This window comes from Camellia sinensis, chromosome 11, assembly GCF_055761805.1.
Source record: "Camellia sinensis isolate YWXY chromosome 11, ASM5576180v1, whole genome shotgun sequence".
NCBI lineage: Eukaryota > Viridiplantae > Streptophyta > Magnoliopsida > Ericales > Theaceae > Camellia > Camellia sinensis.
This window is the reverse complement of record NC_138971.1, coordinates 116,836,584-116,857,259: the sequence shown is the minus strand read 5'-3', so window position 1 is coordinate 116,857,259 and position 20,676 is coordinate 116,836,584. Positions and strand designations below refer to the sequence as shown.

At 38.5% G+C, this 20,676-nt stretch overlaps 1 long non-coding RNA gene across 1 annotated transcript; it reads left to right on the top strand.

Annotated features, from left to right (window-relative positions):
- Positions 1 to 3,273: 3,273 nt before the first annotated feature.
- LOC114276094 (uncharacterized) lies at positions 3,274 to 16,932 on the top strand. The gene is made up of 3 exons (XR_003634080.2): positions 3,274 to 3,555; positions 15,785 to 15,880; positions 15,962 to 16,932. It is a non-coding gene; the product is annotated as an uncharacterized LOC114276094 (long non-coding RNA).
- The last annotated feature ends 3,744 nt before the right edge of the window (positions 16,933 to 20,676 follow it).

Sequence of the window (20,676 nt, the reverse complement as noted above, 5' to 3'; positions counted from 1 at the left end):
ATAAATTTAATTTAATTGAAAATAATAAATTAAAATAATTAAAATATTGTGCAAAAAATAAAATAAAATAAATTTTTATTTAATCTAGTTAAAAATAATTAAAATATTAAAGCTATGCTTAATATTGCTATTACTTAGTAAATAATTGAAAAGTATAAAATAGTCATTTGGGCATTTATATCCCAAACAAACAAACATTGGATAACTAAAAATAGTCCAATCTAGACATCTAATCGCATGACTAAACAAACATAGGATACAAATTTAGTCCAACCAAATAGTTCTGGGATAATGTATCCCAGGACTAATAGTCCGATGGATTACAATCCCCCCTTATCCAGTCCGTCCAAACAAACGTACCCTAAGTGTGGTGTGAACTAAGTAAATAGTGAAGAGATGGTGTGTACTGCGACAATTAATAGTGTGCAAATAGAATTTTGTCAAGAATCAATAGATGAGAGGAATAAGTATTACAATTTTCAATTCAAGGGAGTAAAGTGATGTTAGATAATAGTTTATGGAGAATAAAATGTAATTTGCCCATCTTTATTTTCTGACTATACTACTATTAAAGCTTCTTTTTATGTCAACGTATATTTAGAGCATTGTGAATCTGTTTAACAATTCTTGCAGCTCGAATAAATCAGGGAAGGGAAAGAGGCCCGAAAGTGAGGGAATCGATGCTGGAAGAACGTTGGATAGGGGTTCAAGACTGCTAGAGATGCCATTGAAGGTATATAGTATATAATGGTGTTTATTTTTATTTTATTTTTCAATTTTATTTTTTTAATGGGTTTGTATGCCTAAGGTGTGTTTTGTTGTTGGATTGTGTATGAGAAATGACAAGTGGGAAATAAGTTATTCCGGGCTTTACCTGAAATAAGTTGGAAATAAGTTGTTGGATTGGGAGTCACTGTAGACCACTAGCTCGGATACTTGCATTTGGAGCATGTTTTTCACTCCGGCTAGCAGTGCTTCGTACTCAGCCTCGTTGTTTGACGCAGAAAATCCCAGCGTGATGGAATGTTCAATAGTCAGTCCGTCTTATGAGATCAAGACTACTCCCAGCCTAGCTCCATGCCTGTTTGAAACGCCATTAACAAAAAGTTTCCACATTTTGCCGATGAAAAACTTCCAACATTCTGCGGGGTCTTGGAATGTTTGAAGGTTCAGGTGATCAGAGCTGCTCGGCTGCTCAGTTATTTTCGCAGCAAGCACACCGTTAACGATTGCAATTTGAACGCCTTCATTCTCTCTTGGAGATGCAGTGTTGGATCCCACAAGTTGCCCCGTTATTCCCAAATCCACCAGCACATTGCCAAGAGGTGGTTGTTCTTCAGGCGATGGATCTCTGCTCAGGCGTGTAATTTTCGCGTCGCCTTCCACGCTGGGCTCAGTGAAAGAAAACCATGAGAGAAGAATTTCTTATTACAACTTCTCTATCTTTTATGTTCCAGTCATACCAAAATAGACTATAACAGAGCATCTCAACCAACAACATTAACTGACTAAGGCCTGATTGGCATGGACTAAAAAATCTGGTGGCTTGGCAACCATCTAAATAAGTTGTTTATTAATTTATTTGTTATAAGTTGTCATACCATCTTTTTACTTTTCTATAAGTATTTTGTAAAAAGTCAAAAAACTACTAAATAAGTCATACCCAAACCACCCAAAGCAAAAACATGTTTATCTTAAGCTGAAAAAATAATAATAATAAAATAAAATTTTTCAGGAAAATATAATAGATGAATAACCATTCGATAAAAAATTATTTATTTGAATATCCTATTTCCTATCATATAATTCGAATCATTAGAATTATTAACTACGGAGTATGGGTACTAATAACAGAAAATAAACTTTTTCAGCAATTATTAAACTTATCAGTTTCTTTTTTCTTATTCTAAAAAAAGTAATTGCCTAGCTGCCTTTTGTCCAGCCTAGTGTTGGCTAGTTGTCCATTTATTGGTTAGCTATGTCCACGTCAGCCTTTATTATATCCCAGGTGCCTTAAGTTTGTAACAATCAGAGTAAGAAAATCGGCATTTTCGCTTATACATTATCGTTGAGAAGACCCAAAAAAAAAAACCCATAAATTCAAGATACTAGTTTTTTTATTGTTTGGGGGAAATCTTGACCCTGGTCTGAGGCAACCAATTAGATTTTGTTGTTTTTATTGTTTGGGGGAAATCTTGACCCTGGTCTGAGGCAACCAATTAGATTTTGTTGTGTCATTCTTTTAAGGCAGTTGTTTGAAGACTGTCGCAAAAAACTTCTGTTTTTTCTAATGTTATGTTTGGATTGAGTGATTTGGAGAGAAAAAAAAAAAGAAATTAAGAGATATGTATTTTTCTTATTTGTTTGGATAACTTAAGTACTGAGGAATAAGAAGAAATAGAGAGAAACGGAAAGAAACTTAAGCTCTGTTTAGAACGCATTTCAAATTACAATTCCACCATTTTATTTGCGTTTGACGTTTGTTTATGGTTTTCCAAAATTAATTCCACATTCAATTTTGAAAACTCTATTTTTGGCGGGAAAATTTGGCCTAACCGATCGTTCCACCGGACGTCCCATCAGTCGTCCGGCCGGTTGACCGGAACAGTATAATTTATTTTATTTTATTTTTTCACATGTTAATTTTTATATATTCGAAAAAAATATTTTTCGAATTTTTTAAATTTTTCTATGAGCTTTAATAGAACTTTGAGTTATGTATTTGGTTATAAGTTGTAAGTTTTTATATCAAATATCATATGTTACATCAGAAATTCCCCACTCAATTCAAAACTTTTTCACCAAAAAAATTTTCCACACTCAAATCATAATTCCAAAACTCAAACTCAAAATACAACTCCTACTCTCAAATCATATTTAGAAAACTCTACCAAACGCAATCTTATTTCTTTTATAACCCTCATTTTTAATCTTCCCAAAAGTGGAGAGATTGATAGAGAAAAGAAACTAACAGATTTTATATTTCTATAATATCAATTTGTCCCTGTAAAAATAAAAGAAATAAAATGATTGACACCTATGTCTTCAATGACTATTAGTATAAAAATATTATTTTGGTAATATAACATAAAACAGTTTTTTTTTTTTTTTTATGAAATCTAATCAAATAAGAAAAAAAAGAAATCACAATTATTTCTTTTCTTTTATTTATTACTTATTCAAAAAAAATAAGAAAATTGACAATCATTTATTTTCTTTTATTTTCTCTTATAACTTAAATAATATATATATATATATATATATATATTTTTTAATTTTTTCCTAACGTTCCCAAACATAGTAGTGTAATTCCCGCTCCAAAAAAATGGGTTCCCTCCAATTAATTTGTTAGACGACATCGTTGTCCCTTTCTATTACCTATTTTTCCTAATTGATTAGTTTTTTTCCTAATTGATTAGTTTTTCCCTCATATCTCTTAGTTCTGAAAGAGGCTTGCTATTGGAGGTAGTCAACGAAGAGTCACGAGTGAAGCTTCAGCATCGGATCGGAGGTCGTTCGAAGTACCATCGTCGCACTGCAGCACCATCGTCGGAGGTAAGAGTCCTTTGCCTACCTTCTGATTCGCCTATTAGCTTCATTTTTTTCACTCTTTGTTGTTGTTGCCTCCATTAGTTTCTTTTTCCATGTTTTCCCCTTTCCTTCTCTTTATATTGCCATTCCTTCTACCTTTTTTGATGGTGTTTCTACTAGGCCATGGGCGATTAGAGAAGGGTAATGTCATTTTAGGGTTTGTTTCAATGAAAGCAAGAATCAACTCTACATTTTTAAAATCTCCCTCTTATTATTAGTTTATACATATATATATATATATATATTGGTTAACAAAGATGAAAGAATCGAAAATAGACAAACCCAGAAATAAAAATAGAGTTTTTTAGAGAGATTTTTGTGGGTCTCTTTTCACTAAAGAAATTTTACAGAGTTTTGATGAGCAAAAAAATGCTTTACCTCGTATTATTAATTATTGAAATTCATATATGTTGTGCTTTTGTATGTTTAAATTGTGAATTTTAGTGGCACTCACCACCTATTTGATAAAATGTCTATTATGTCTTGTTCTTGTCAAACCTGTAATCTGAGTAGGAGGGTAATGGTATGTTTGGTTTTAAAGGTTTGTTTGGGCTAATGGATCATATATTTTGTCATTTGCATGTATTCTTTTCTGAATTCTGAGCAACATCTTGATTAATTCCTTTCCTTCATTTTAATCATGTCTTTCTAAAAATTTTAAAATTTATTAGGCTCTGGCGAAAAGATGATCTTCTAGGCTCTTATTGGGCACGTATTCATATATCAATAGACATTGTATCCCTCTTTTCCCATCCGCAGAACAGTATCCTAGAAGTTTTAGAAGCTTAGGGTGATCGAGAACACCGAGAAATTGAACTACAGCAAGCCATTGTTTATACCGTACGTGAGAAAAATGAAACAAGAGAGAATCAGAGAGTAAATCACTTTATATTTTTTAAAATCACAAATGGGCAGTTCATGCAAATGGCATAGTCCTCTGCATGTAAGACATTGCCCATGACTGCTCCCTCCAACTGACCATATCTGACCAAAGCTTCCAAACCAATCGGCAAAATAATAATACATGATCCACTGATTCTCCCTCTGTTTTGCAGAACAAACACTAAGTGTTGACATTGGCATCTAACATCCCAATCCTTTGCAAGAACACTGAGATTTTAACTATTCCTTTCAAAGCTAGCCAACTAAAGAATTGCATTTTTGGAAGTGCTATGCTTTCCATGTGAAACCTCTAGCTCGATTGAGTTATCGCCGCTTACACACACATTTTGAAAGTAAAATATGCTGGTTTACCATATTATGTTACTAAAAGTGGACATTGATTAAGAGTACAAGCATGGTCTCACTGAAAATTTTATAAATGGTTCAATGGAATTATTTTTGGTTGGATATATCATGTGGTCTCTCTAGCTGGGGAAAAACATTCATCATTGAGGGATGATTCATTTCCCATGCCCAATGTAGATCATGTTGCTGGTTATCCAAATTTCTCATTATTTAGGTGCGTGTATGGCTTGCTGAAAATTTCATTAAAGTTGAGCTGTTGTGTAGAGTCTTCCATCATTTGTGTCTGCCTTTTTCTATGTTCTATTTATTCTTCATTCATCATTTGTAGTGTAGGATTTGTGTATGTCAAGAATTATTGTTAACTTTTTTGTTTTCTTTAAAAAACTAAAATTAAAAATTAAGTGTAAAGCAATAACTCTAGTAGCATGAATATTTTGTTGTTGCATCTCCTCTATCTTCATTGCCACTTGTGCCTGTATATCATGGTGAAGAACAAGATATTGACCTTAGGAAGTCTGAAACAGACAAGATTGGATATCCTATTTTGATAAAGCCAACTCATGGAGGTGGAGGGAAGGTGTGACGATTGTTGAGTTCCCTCCAAACATTTTTTTGATACTCCCTTGAATATGGGAGGCCATCAAGTAATATGTCGTATGCACTGTAGATTAGAACAAGCCTGGGTATGACAAAGCAGGAGTAGTATATAAACTATGGGAAAATAGAACAGAAAAAGCAATTCTAAGGCTTTACTGCAGTCTATAGTAATTTTTTTTTCCCCTTTTACAGTCAGCTCCTCTTCGATGCTTGTTTACTAGCTTCAACTAAGTTACACCTACCCTATCAATGTAAACATTTCATGCAATATTTGTATATTCACGTTTCTTCCATTCTTTATTAATATTATACAGTGCAACTTTTGTTCAAACCTCTAACAACATGCTTAGCAAATATAGCGATCCCGGGTTTACCCTTGATGTATAGTGATCCGGACATGTGTCCGTGGATGTTGGTAGTTGCTTATTATCTTGTTTACATCCTTTCTTACTTTGTATGTGAGTTATAGGATGTGTTGAGCGGGTTGTTACAGGTTGGTTGAGTTTAGAAACCAAAACTAGTTGCCCAGATTTTTGGCCTGTACGCTCGAGCGGAGGTGTTGGCGCTCGAGCGTAGATTACATCCTTCCAGTATCTTGTTGTGCAGTGTTGTGAGCTCGAGCGTAGGGTTGGGAGCTCGAGCGGAGGCCTGGTTCTGCAAAAGTGCTGGGCGAGTGCATTCTGCGCTCGAGCGGGAGGTTGGCCGCTCGAGCGGAAGTCTGTGAGTGGCCGCTCGAGCGGGGTGTTTTAAGCTCGAGCGGAAGACTGGGTTTAAGTCCCGAAATTGTGACTTTTCAAATCACTTTTTCACTTTCTCTTCTCTCTCTTACTTTTCCAAAAACGCCATTGTTGAGTCTTTCTCTCTAGATACTACCTTCTCTCTAGGTTTTGATCTAGTAGGAGTGATTTACTCACCTTTGGCCTTTACAAAAAAGTTGTTGATCGTCGAGGGCTTCATTTTAATCTGAAAATCACGGGTTTTGGAGCACGTTGGGTTTTGTCGTCTTCTCCTTTGGGACTCCGAATTTGAGGTAGGGATAACCTACTCCTCTCTATGGGTTTTGTCTTTAAATTTTGGTATTTTGAGATGTTGGGCTTGGTTGGGTAATCTTGTAAAGGTTTGGGGCTTTTGTGTAATTTTTACAAAAGTTGGGGTTTTATTCATAATAAACCTAGATGCATGTTTGGCATGGAAAATGGAATTAATGTTGAATCATTGATGAAAATGGGACCTAAGGGTTAAAATGTTAATTATGGGAATTGACCTAATTACATTGTTTAATTAATTGGGATAATTAATTGAGAGGAATGAAGGAATGAAATGTTGATTGAATATCCATTGTGCATTTATTTTCTGTTTAGAAATAACTGCTTTGGGCTATCGGTGGAGGATAGTCGTGATTGTTGTAGACAATGCTTGATGATTAAGTAAACTGAAACTAATCAATGGAATGTGTCATGGAATTTGACAGTTGATAGAATACATTAAATGTGTGTATTGTGTGATTGTATATAGAACCAATGTGTTTATATGCGTTATGTGTAGAGGAGGAGATAGGGGATGTACTCCGCGGTTTAGGGGAAGATAGGGGATGTACCTCTAAACCGGATAGGTATTTGGAGGAGATAGGGGATGTACTCCGTGGACAGAGCTCATATGCTTGTCTGAGAAGTGAAGATAGAGCTCATATGCTTATCTTTGTGAAGTGAAGTGTGGATACAGCTTGTATGCTTATCTGTGGATATTGTTGATATACATATCTGTTGTAGAGTGTGGATACAGCTTGTATGCTTATCTGTGGATATTGTTGATATACATATCTGTTGAGATTGTGGATATAGCTTTTATGCTTATCTGAATGTGAGATATAGTTTTTATACATATCTGTGGAAATGATGATAGAGCTAGCATGCTTATCTGTTGAAAAAGGGAAAATGAAAAGTAATTGGGACTTGTAAGTCGTTGACATAAATATGTAATTTATGTGATTGTATCAGTGTTGACCAACTATCAATTGCTAATGTTTTAGTCATTGTCCATGGTTGGTTTAGTGTATTTCTACTGGGCTGTGGCTCACCCTATATGGGAACATCATTTTCAGGTACAGGAAGCATGCCACCTCCAAGGACATAGCTGGGAGGCTTGTGGCGGGCATAGTTTTGTCGTTTTACTTTGATGTATTACATGTAATTTCAAGCCAAGGGCTTAATGTGTAAACGAGTTAGAACTCTTTGTTGTAACCAAGTGTTAACTTGGAAAGCTGTAAGCCCGTAGGGCATTTTGTTATGAGATTAACATGTAATACTTATGTAATGGAATTCTAATGAATGATAGAAGGTGGTTAGTTTATCTATCAACGCTCGTCTTATTTGTTGGGTTTAATGTTATTATTTTGAGGGCGTTACAACTTGGTATCAGAGCGTACCGGGTTCGAATACTTTGGGTACGTGGGAAGTGATTAGGATCACAATGGGTTTGTCTCGCTTGATAGAGACTTAGATGTAGTATCATATGCTATGTGCTCAATTGATAACATGCTTATGTGACTATGTGGGTATGGGATTTAATTTCTGGGATATTGATTGGATCCTTGAGTTTCTGGGAGTCTTGTTGGAAAAGCACTTGATCAATGCTGTTTCTAACCGGAACTCTAGTAACGTCTCGGGACTATCATTATCCGGAAATGAAGTTCGTAAGTGCTTATGTGTTTATGTGCTTATGTGGAGTGAATTACAGTTGTCCATGCATTAGGACGTGAGTGATTAGTTTCGGCACACCTATGAATGTGCTAACGTTCTGTGTTGCCTTTATTAGGATGTCAGGACGAGGAAGAGGTGCTAGGCGTGGTAGACCTGCGAGGCAGGAAGCACCGTTACCGGGTGAGATTCCGGCAGTGCAGGAGGGAGTTGGGCAGGCCAATGTGGCCGAGCCAGTGGGTCAGCAGGCTATGGGTGCCTTGGCCAGAGAGATAGCAGGAGCTTTAGGTATTCTTAGAGCTGGGAATCAGGCAGCTGAGACAGGGCCTTCCTTCTTGAAGAGGGAGTTCTTTCGGTGTAATCCGGATGAGTTTATCGGGGATCCTAAAGAGCCGCTTAAGGCAGATGAATGGCTCGAACAGACAACGAAGACGTTTGAGATGCTTGGCATCGAGGACGGAGCACTGAAAGTGACCTTGGCATCCTTCCAACTGAAGGGAGATGCGGGTCAATGGTGGAAGTACGAGAAGGCTCGTGTTGGTGGTACTTGGGAGGCGTTTGTGAATGCTTTTCAGGAGAGGTTTTTGTCTGCAGTAGCAAGAGAGAAGCTGAGGGATCAGTTTAGCCGGCTTAATCAGCAGGGCTTGTCAGTGGCCGAGTTTGAGGCTACTTTTACCAGTCTGTCCAGGTTTGCACCTGAACTGGTGGCGTCTGAGGAACGCCGTTGCTATGAGTTTGAGCGGAAGTTGAGGCGGGGCCTCAAGTTGAGAGTTGGTGGGTCTTATATTCGAGAGTATAGACACCTAGTGGATGCTGCAGCTCATATGGAGCTTATGATGCAGGAGGAGGATGAAGGTCAGAGAGGCTCCAAGAGGAGCCAGGATAGTCAGAGTGATGGCAGGAGGCAGAGGGGTTCTAACCCTCAGCAGTCTCAGGGTGCAGTCTCTAGATCGACCTTTCCAGTGCCTAGTGTAGGCTCGGGGAGAGGCAGTCAGGGAGAATTCACTTGTTACAAGTGTGGCCAGCTGGGTCACAAGGTTTCTGTTTGCCCGCAGAAGGGTGGGGGTCAGAAAGCTGCTTCTTCTTCAGCTAGACCGCCGAGTCAGAGTTTGGGCAGGGGGCAGCTCTTGATTTGTTATCAGTGTGGACAACCTGGGCACATGAAGAGGTTTTGCCCACAGTTGAGTGCCACTTCGGGAGCGTCTGGTTCTAGGCAGACGCAGGGTTTTCAGCCAGCTCAGTCTGTGCAGGCCTCGAGGGCCAATCCGGGAGCTTCGTCATCCCAGTCTGTGCAGCAGTCTTTTGCTCCGAGAGGTGAGCAGGTAGACCAGGGGCCTACGGGGCGCGTGTATGCTGTTACCGCGCAGGATTTAGTACCGGCTCCATCAGTAGTGAGAGGTACTTTTCTGTTTTGCAACTCAGTTGCTAATGTGTTGATAGACACGGGTGCATCTCATTCTTTTGTATCTGCTGCATTTGCATCTGTTTTGGAATTGGAGTTAGCACAGTTAGCATCTCCTATTTGTGTGGTATCGCCTTTGGGTGGTGAGTTGATTCTGAAACAGGGTGTTAGAGGATGTGATATAGAGGTCGCCGACTATAGGCTTCCTTTTCCGTTTGTTGTCATGCCCATGAGGGGTTTTGATGTTATTTTGGGTATGGACTGGTTATCGTCATACCGGGCTGTTATTGATTGCTACCGCCAGAGGGTTACATTATGTACCTTGAGCGGGGAGTGGTTCCATTTCTTGGGAGACCGGGTTGGTAGTGTTTTGCCACCGGGGTATGATTCGCGAGGGCGAAGTGAGCTTAGTAGTCTACTTGCTAGCTTTGAGAGTGGTGAGAGTGGTGAGACCCAGCATGTATTGCCGAGGGTGGTTTGTGAGTATTCGGATGTCTTTCCCGAAGATCTTGTTAGTTTGCCACCTCACCGAGAGATAGAGTTTTCTATTGATTTAGTGCCTGGTACGGCGCCGATTTCTATGGCACCTTACCGTTTTGCTCCAGCAGAGTTGGTTGAGTTGAAAGTTCAACTCCAGGAATTGCTAGATAAGGGCTTTGTTCGCCCTAGTGTTTCACCGTGGGGAGCACCGGCCCTCTTTGTTAAAAAGAAAGATGGTGCCTTGAGATTGTGTATAGACTACCGGAAGTTGAATCGGGCTACGGTTAAGAATAAGTACCCTATGCCCCGTATAGATGATTTGTTTGACCAGTTGAAGGGTTCCCGTTGTTTCTCTAAGATAGACTTGAGATCGGGTTACCATCAGTTGAGGGTCAGGGAGGAAGATATTCCGAAGACGGCATTCCGTACGCGGTATGGCCATTATGAGTTTTTGGTGATGCCATTCGGGCTTACCAATGCACCGGCAGTCTTTATGGACTTGATGAACCGGATTTTCCGGGAGTTCTTAGACCGATTTGTGGTTGTCTTCGTGGACGATATCCTTATCTATTCGTCTTCTGAGGAGGAGCACGAGGCACACTTGAGAGTGGTGCTTGAGTTACTTAGAGCCCATAGACTGTATGCCAAGTTTGGGAAGTGTGAGTTCTGGCTGGGGGAAGTCAAATTCTTAGGCCACGTGGTATCCGAGGAAGGGGTGTCTGTTGATACATCCAAGGTTGAGGCAGTGCAAGGTTGGGCACAGCCTAAGAGTGTATTTGAGATCCGCAGTTTTCTGGGATTAGCTGGGTATTACCGTCGGTTTGTGAAAGATTTCTCCAGGTTAGCGTCACCGTTGACTAGGCTGACTCGGAAGGGAGTCAAGTTTGTGTGGAGTGAGACTTGTGAAAAGTCGTTCCAAGAGTTGAAAGTTAGATTGACCACCGCTCCGGTGTTGATTATTCCGGAGAGAAGGTTGGGTTATGCGGTTTATTGTGATGCCTCACGAGAGGGTTTGGGTTGTGTGTTGATGCAAGAGGGAAAAGTGGTAGCTTATGGCTCACGTCAGTTGAAAATACACGAGAAAAATTACCCCACACACGACCTAGAGTTAGCAGCTGTGATCTTTGCCTTGAAAATCTGGAGGCACTACCTTTATGGTGAGAGGTTCGAGGTATTCTCGGATCACAAGAGTTTGAAGTATCTGTTTACACAGAGAGACTTGAATCTGAGGCAGAGGAGGTGGATGGAGTTCATCGAGGATTATGATTTTGAGTTACATTATCATCCGGGAAAGGCCAATGTTGTGGCCGATGCCCTTAGTAGGAAAACCATTAGTGATGTAGCTTGTATAGCCATCCGGGAATGGGAGATGTTGGGAGCACTTGGCGAGTTTGATTTGCTACTGGGCGAATCTGTCGAGGCTGCGGCCTTGTTTTCTGTTGTTGCGCAGCCTACACTTATGATTAGAGTGTTAGAGGCACAGAGAGGTGACCTTGAGGTAGAATCCCTCCGAGAGAAGATCTCCAGTGGGAAAGTTGAGAAGGGTTTGACGGTGTATCCCGACCTGAGTGTGAGATACCGAGACCGTTTGTTTGTACCGGAGTCTTGCCGAGAGGAAGTACTCCGAGAGTTTCACCATTCGCGCCTTGCGGTGCATCCGGGAGGTACTAAGATGTATCAGGATTTGGGTCGCCAGTTTTGGTGGCGGGGTATGAAAAGAGATGTGGCTGTTTTCGTATCGAAGTGCCTTACTTGCCAGCAAGTGAAGGCCGAGCATCAGAGGCCAGCGGGTTTGTTGCAACCCTTGCCTATTGCCGAGTGGAAGTGGGAGCATGTCACTATGGACTTCGTTGTAGGTCTTCCGAGGACTCAGCGGGGTAGTGATGCTATTTGGGTGGTTGTAGACCGGTTGACTAAGTCGGCGCACTTTATTCCTATGCGCGTGAGAGATTCGGTAGATCATCTTGCCGATTTGTATATTCGGGACGTAGTGAGATTGCACGGGGTCCCAGTGACGATCGTCTCAGATAGAGATCCTCGTTTTACTGCTAGGTTGTGGCAGAGTTTGCAGAGTGCCTTGGGCACTAAGTTGACCTTTAGTACGGCTTATCATCCTCAGACTGACGGGCAGTCCGAGCGTACTATTCAGATCCTCGAGGATATGCTTCGGGGTTGTGTCCTGGACTTCAGTGGGACGTGGGAGAGGCACTTGCCATTGGTAGAGTTTGCCTACAACAACAGTTTTCAGTCTAGCATCGGTATGGCACCGTTTGAGGCCTTGTATGGCCGACCGTGTAGGTCTCCAGTTTGTTGGGCCGAGGTGGGTGATGCACCTTTGTTGGGTCCGGAGTTGGTTAGGGAGACGACGGAGAAAGTTGAGCTTATCCGTAGGAGGCTTGTTACAGCCCAGAGTCGACAAAAGAGTTATGCCGACCGTAGGAGGAGGCCTTTGGCGTTTGAGGTAGGTGATCATGTCTTTCTGAAGATATCACCTAGGCGAGGCCTGATGAGGTTTGGGAAGAGTGGGAAGTTGTCCCCTCGGTTTATTGGTCCTTTTGAGATCCTTGAGAGGATAGGTGAGGTTGCTTATCGGTTAGCCTTACCGCCGCAGTTGTCCGGAGTGCATGACGTGTTTCATGTGAGTATGCTTCGGAAGTATGAGCCAGATCCATCACATGTGTTGGATTGGACTGATTTAGAGGTAGATGAGGATGCCTCGTATGAGGAGAGACCGGTTCGGGTCTTGGATAGGCGGGATCAGGTCCTGCGTGGCAAGACCATTCCTTTGGTGAAAGTCTTGTGGAAACATCACGGAGTGGAGGAAGCCACTTGGGAACGTGAGTTGGAAGTCCGAGAGAAATATCCGGACTTGTTTGTTGATATGTAATCTTATATTTAAATTTTACATTTTTGTTGAACTTAAGAGCTTTTATATATGTCTTAAGTTGTGAAACATTGAAAATGTTTTGGTTATTGGAAGTATGTTTTGGAACTTGCCTCATATGGAAGTTGAAAGTGACATTATATGTGTTAAATATATTGTTGAAACTGGAAGGATAGTGCATAATGATGATGCATGTTGAAAGTACATATGTTGTTTACATATTGTGATGTGTCTCTTGTTTAAGGGATGGGATGACCGGTAATGGGTCGAATTGTTGAATGTTAAAATATAACATTGTTTAAAATGGAAGAAAGCTTGTTTTGCAACTTGTGCTTAATTTCGGGGGCGAAATTCTTTAAGGGGGGGAGGTTATAGCGATCCCGGGTTTACCCTTGATGTATAGTGATCCGGACATGTGTCCGTGGATGTTGGTAGTTGCTTATTATCTTGTTTACATCCTTTCTTACTTTGTATGTGAGTTATAGGATGTGTTGAGCGGGTTGTTACAGGTTGGTTGAGTTTAGAAACCAAAACTAGTTGCCCAGATTTTTGGCCTGTACGCTCGAGCGGAGGTGTTGGCGCTCGAGCGTAGATTACATCCTTCCAGTATCTTGTTGTGCAGTGTTGTGAGCTCGAGCGTAGGGTTGGGAGCTCGAGCGGAGGCCTGGTTCTGCAAAAGTGCTGGGCGAGTGCATTCTGCGCTCGAGCGGGAGGTTGGCCGCTCGAGCGGAAGTCTGTGAGTGGCCGCTCGAGCGGGGTGTTTTAAGCTCGAGCGGAAGACTGGGTTTAAGTCCCGAAATTGTGACTTTTCAAATCACTTTTTCACTTTCTCTTCTCTCTCTTACTTTTCCAAAAACGCCATTGTTGAGTCTTTCTCTCTAGATACTACCTTCTCTCTAGGTTTTGATCTAGTAGGAGTGATTTACTCACCTTTGGCCTTTACAAAAAAGTTGTTGATCGTCGAGGGCTTCATTTTAATCTGAAAATCACGGGTTTTGGAGCACGTTGGGTTTTGTCGTCTTCTCCTTTGGGACTCCGAATTTGAGGTAGGGATAACCTACTCCTCTCTATGGGTTTTGTCTTTAAATTTTGGTATTTTGAGATGTTGGGCTTGGTTGGGTAATCTTGTAAAGGTTTGGGGCTTTTGTGTAATTTTTACAAAAGTTGGGGTTTTATTCATAATAAACCTAGATGCATGTTTGGCATGGAAAATGGAATTAATGTTGAATCATTGATGAAAATGGGACCTAAGGGTTAAAATGTTAATTATGGGAATTGACCTAATTACATTGTTTAATTAATTGGGATAATTAATTGAGAGGAATGAAGGAATGAAATGTTGATTGAATATCCATTGTGCATTTATTTTCTGTTTAGAAATAACTGCTTTGGGCTATCGGTGGAGGATAGTCGTGATTGTTGTAGACAATGCTTGATGATTAAGTAAACTGAAACTAATCAATGGAATGTGTCATGGAATTTGACAGTTGATAGAATACATTAAATGTGTGTATTGTGTGATTGTATATAGAACCAATGTGTTTATATGCGTTATGTGTAGAGGAGGAGATAGGGGATGTACTCCGCGGTTTAGGGGAAGATAGGGGATGTACCTCTAAACCGGATAGGTATTTGGAGGAGATAGGGGATGTACTCCGTGGACAGAGCTCATATGCTTGTCTGAGAAGTGAAGATAGAGCTCATATGCTTATCTTTGTGAAGTGAAGTGTGGATACAGCTTGTATGCTTATCTGTGGATATTGTTGATATACATATCTGTTGTAGAGTGTGGATACAGCTTGTATGCTTATCTGTGGATATTGTTGATATACATATCTGTTGAGATTGTGGATATAGCTTTTATGCTTATCTGAATGTGAGATATAGTTTTTATACATATCTGTGGAAATGATGATAGAGCTAGCATGCTTATCTGTTGAAAAAGGGAAAATGAAAAGTAATTGGGACTTGTAAGTCGTTGACATAAATATGTAATTTATGTGATTGTATCAGTGTTGACCAACTATCAATTGCTAATGTTTTAGTCATTGTCCATGGTTGGTTTAGTGTATTTCTACTGGGCTGTGGCTCACCCTATATGGGAACATCATTTTCAGGTACAGGAAGCATGCCACCTCCAAGGACATAGCTGGGAGGCTTGTGGCGGGCATAGTTTTGTCGTTTTACTTTGATGTATTACATGTAATTTCAAGCCAAGGGCTTAATGTGTAAACGAGTTAGAACTCTTTGTTGTAACCAAGTGTTAACTTGGAAAGCTGTAAGCCCGTAGGGCATTTTGTTATGAGATTAACATGTAATACTTATGTAATGGAATTCTAATGAATGATAGAAGGTGGTTAGTTTATCTATCAACGCTCGTCTTATTTGTTGGGTTTAATGTTATTATTTTGAGGGCGTTACAGCAAAGGTCATAATAGGAGTGTCCTTGTTATATGGACATCAATTATGTTTGAGATGAAATTCTCAAGATATGTGTCATTCTCAGGGTATGAGGATTGTGCAAAGTCTAAATGAATTTGTTGACTCATTCTTGGGGGCACAATGTGAGGCTACTGTTTCTTTTGGCATAAATACAATCTTGCTAGAGAAATATATCACACAGCCAAGACACATTGAAGTCCAGATACTTTTATTTTTACACGTCTCTTGTTTCTATTCATCCATACTAAAGTAATGTTATCTGTCAAATTCAGCATGTCCTATATCATACCCAGTTTCCTTAATTTCATTTATTTATTTATATTTGGGTTTAAAATCTGTAGATGATGCATTGATACTTTTATTTAATGGCATTATAAGAAACATATGTCTATAAGACTTATGTACCGATTCATTGAGTGTTCCTGAATTTGCTTAATGTTATAGGTATTTGGGGACAAACATGGCAACATCTTACATTTATACGAAAGAGACTGCAGTGTGCAGAGAAGACATCAGAAAATAATTGAAGAAGCTCCAGCTGTATGCAACTCTATCTATATTTTAAGTTTAGGTTTCTTGTTGTAGATGCCTATACTTTTGACAGAAACACTGTTTTTGCAGCCAAATGTCCTGAATGACTTTCGCTCTCATGTGGGTCATGCTGCTGTATGTGCGGCCAAGGTCTGAATGAGCATTCTTGTCAAGGCAATCAGTATTTTATTATCTCATCTCTCATATTTATGAACTTGATATATCTTAATTTTTATGAAAATGGTGATTGTTCTCCAGAATTTAAGACATTTTCTTCAAACTATGTGTGAAAATTTTAGATGCTAAATTGTTATGTTGTTGATCTAATGGTCATGCTTATGCCACAAATTTCATAGTTTCATTTGAACTTTGCCCTCGAGTGTTGTCATAGTTGATGGACAACGATTGGGGCCAGAATAATGGAAAGTTCATATTACGAAGGCGATAAAACCTCGTCAAAATTTGGTGAAAGGTCATCAAGGTGTCAAAACAATTGGAGATGCACTTCACAAATGTGTAGCTTGGCCTTCAGTTGATGTAATGCACATTCACTAATACTATATTTATTATATTTTTAAATCTTAGTGGTAGTTAAATTTTTATACATGTGCAGATTGAGATCCACTTGCAGACTATAGATTGAGGGGAGTTAGATAGACCATGTAGATAATGCACATGCTTTTTGGAACTCTCATTTTGGCGCTTGTGTTTTTAGACAAATATTTTGGAACTAGTTGCTACATTTGCAGATTGAAGGGAGCTAAATGGACCACGTTGATGATACACATGCTTTTTGGGACTTTTTATTTTGGCACTTGTGTTTTGAGACAAACATTTTGGAACTAGTTGCTGTATTTGCAGATTGAGGGAGCTAAATGGACCCTGTAAATGATGCACATGCTTTTTGGGACTTTTATTTTGGCACTTGCATTTTGAGACAAATATTTTGAAACTAATTGCTACAAGTGAAATGTATTTTGGAACTAATTGCTACGTGTTTCATGTATTTTGGAACTTTGCTACATGTGACATGTATTTTGGAATAGATTTTGAATACTGAATATGGTGTATGGGTTTCTATGGATATAATATTGAATGTATGGAAGCTTTAATCAGTTATACACTTCTATTGAATGACTTTCATTGAGTACATTAACAGGTATTGAATATAAATGTATAAACATAATCAGTTTAGCAAATGGTTCACAATTACTGGCGGGTTTAATTTCGTCACTAATAGAAAGTCACATTTAATTTTACAATATATTTAACGGCAGTTATTTATTGTCGTCAATTGCTGACATCTTTTGCGGCGGTATTATACAACCATCTTTCCCTTGAAAAAACCGTCTTTAAAGGAACTACATTTACAACAGTTCTACAAAAAAATGCTGCTAATTTCTATGGACGTCGGATTCTTTATGTGGCTGTTAATAACCACCATAGATACCACCATTATTATTAACAGCGGTAATAGTACCGCCTTTAAATTATTCCCGACACTCATATAGATGACGGCTTCAATTTTTGTCATCTTACCGCTATTAAAAGTATTTGCAACGGTTTTATACCTATTAGCGACGGTTTGTTACCGCCGTTAAAGGTAAACTCTGGCGTAATGATTGTTTAAAATTGAAATATAATTACAAATTAATATCTCAGGGAATTTTTTTTTTTTTCATTTTTTAAAAAGGTCTAAATTCAATAATAAGTTTAAGGATTAAACCCATCTTTGTTCTTTTTGTGAATCCAATACAAGGAGTTCTGCCATTGTGGCTGTCCACCATTTGAATGATGTCAACAGTCGTTCTTTTTATGATTACATTGCTATGCAGTCTGGCTTTAAGCTTGAAATTTTGCTCTACCTCTTTTAGCAGGTTGTTAGCATTCACATTTCTTATTTCACAAGGACTGAGACTTCCATTATCTACGGTGAAATGTTTTTGGTGTTAAAGATGGAGTTTGACATCAAAAATTTATATTTATGTCATAAATTTTGTTGATCTATATGTTATCATAAATCTTTATATGGGTTGTATGTATCCAGTATGGGTATGGGTATAGCTACGTACGTATTGAGTACACAAAATACATATCTGAAACTTTACTTTTTAAAAAATCAAGGGTGTGTTTGGTTTCGTTTTGGGAGATAAATTTTCAAAAAAAAATCTTGGGAAAAGAGCTTAGAAATTTTTTTGGTTTGTTTGGTTGTATATTTTGGAAATGGTTTTGAAGTGTAAAAGTTTGGGATGATTTGATATTTTGTTATGGGCAATGGTAGAGGGCCACAATTTTTGTGGCTCAAATGGCTCAAAACTGTCAAAACGACGTCGTTTTGAGCACAAAACATGCCAAAACGACGTCGTTTTGGCAGTTTTGAGCCATTTGAGCCACAAAAATTGTGGCCCTCAAACATTATTCTTTTGTTATAGTTGAGTAGATGTGTATGAGAGAAAAAATGATTGAGAAGGAGAGAAGAGAGAGAAAAAGTGATTAATTGATATGTAGGAGATAGAAAGTGATTTTGAATTTTTTTTTTTTTCCAAAATCACTAAACCAAACAAAATTTTAAAAAAAAATTTCCAAATTTTTTTTCTAAAAACAAACCAAACAAAACCTGAATGTTTGTACAACATGCGTATGTGTTCGGTACTTTTGTGGGTACACCAAGGCGTAAATATTTTTTTTGTTTAAACCTCAGGGTACTAAAATAAATATATTGTGTATTTTTTAGAACTCCAAAAATAAATAATATTTTTGTAAATATCACAAATTTGTTTAGAAATGTACTTAAATTAAATAGGCTATGACTAAGTAAGCTTGTGTGTGTGTGCGTGTGCGTGTGAGACACAAAGAGAGAGACTATATATGTATGCTTATGTCTATATTATATAGAAAGGTTTAGCTCAGAATATGGTAAGAATGCTTTTGTCTATATTATATAGAAATGTTTAGTTTAGAATATAGTAAGAAAATGAGGGTATTGAGGTCTATTTACAAGTGTCATTAACAGATGTTAGGGTGTGTTTTAGTTTACAAATCACATGGGGTAATGTGCTTATTTCTTAATGTCAGGGGATTATTTTGCAAATTTAGAAGTTGACTTTTGATGGGTCGGGTAGTTATATGCCGTTGGTCCGAGCAAAGAAGAGGAGGATGAGTTAAAAATGAGAGAGGTATGCATACATATAATATAGAGTGGTTTAATTTAGAAGAGAATAAGATTATGAGAGTATGTAGGTCCATTTACATATGTTGTTAATAGATTTTAGCAATGTGTTTTAGTCCACAAATCACTTGGTTTGTGCACATGGCCCAAACCATAGGGAGTGAAGTGAAATTTACTCTAATGAAATAAGGGAATTAGAATTGTTTGCTACTCTTTGCTATGTCTTCTAGATTCACATCAATTAGTAATTAAATACGAACACATTCCAACCAATTTTCAAAAAAATATAAATTTGTATCAAATTAGAACTAGTAACTAATCCCAATGTCTTCCATGTTTGCAGGAACTTATATTGACAAGAAATGTCCGTTCACAGGCAATGTTTCTATTAGGGGCCGCATACTTGTTGGAACCTGCCACAATGCAAGATGATGAGAACAATCATTGTTTAACAGAACTACCTTCATTTTGTCAAGAAATACCAAAGGCAAGACCAATCACTTTCATTTTAATCGATACTATTTTTTCTACCATTTTGATGGAAATTTTGAAATGTGTGATCAATTTATTTATTTTTTGATAAATAAAAGTCAATATTATTAACGAAAAAGCATCAGGGCAATATTAACAAATACATCGACAAAGAATCAACAGAAAAACAAAAACTAAGCAAGAAGAGTATCTATAAAATCCACAAAACCAAACAAATCTAGGGACACTCTCCCCGACACCCAACTATATAGAAACACTAAAAATTGATCCTTCAAATGAGTCACTGATTCTTGTTTTCCCTAAACGACTCTCTCGACTTCTGACTCATTTTTATTAAAGCATATCGGTCTACAGTCAACTTGTCGATTACGCTCTAACCAAATCATCCATAGCAGACAAAAGGTGCCAAAGCGCACACCTTCCTATGCCTCTTTCTAACCCTACTCCCTCTACAACTATAAAGGACAACCTCAACACTTTGTTGTTGTACCCAAATCACACCAAACAAAGAAAAATTCAACACCCAAATCAAACAATGAAGAAGAAGATGAGACACCGACTCCGCATCCCTACGGCACATACATTACCAATTGACCATAATCTATCAACGCCGAATAAGAGTATCAATAGTGAGAGTCCTATCCAATGCCGCCGTCCACGCAAAGAATGCTACCTTGTGTGATTATTGTTGTCATATTGTGAATTGTAAATCGTGAATCATAATGGTAATGTTCACTTTATATGGAAAACCAAGCCTTAAGTCCAATTAAATGGGGTTGGCTACATGAATCCTTCTTCTCCACTCGACTCTATCCAAGGCCATTTCATTAATCAAATTAAGGAGGTTCATATCTCTATTTACTACACTAGTTCACGTCAATTTAGGTCTGCCCCTTCCCTTAACATTTCCATCTACCGCCATTGTATCACATTTCTTTACTACTGTCTTTGTTAGTCCTTGTTGTATATGACCAAACCATCTCAATCTATTTTCTCTTACCTTATCTTCTATTGATACTACTCCTACCCATTCTTGAATATACATTCCTCACTCTATCTTTTCTAGTCTTGCCACACATCCACCTTAGCATCCTCATCTCAGTAACATTCATCTTACCTACATATTGTTTTTTAGTTGCCCAAC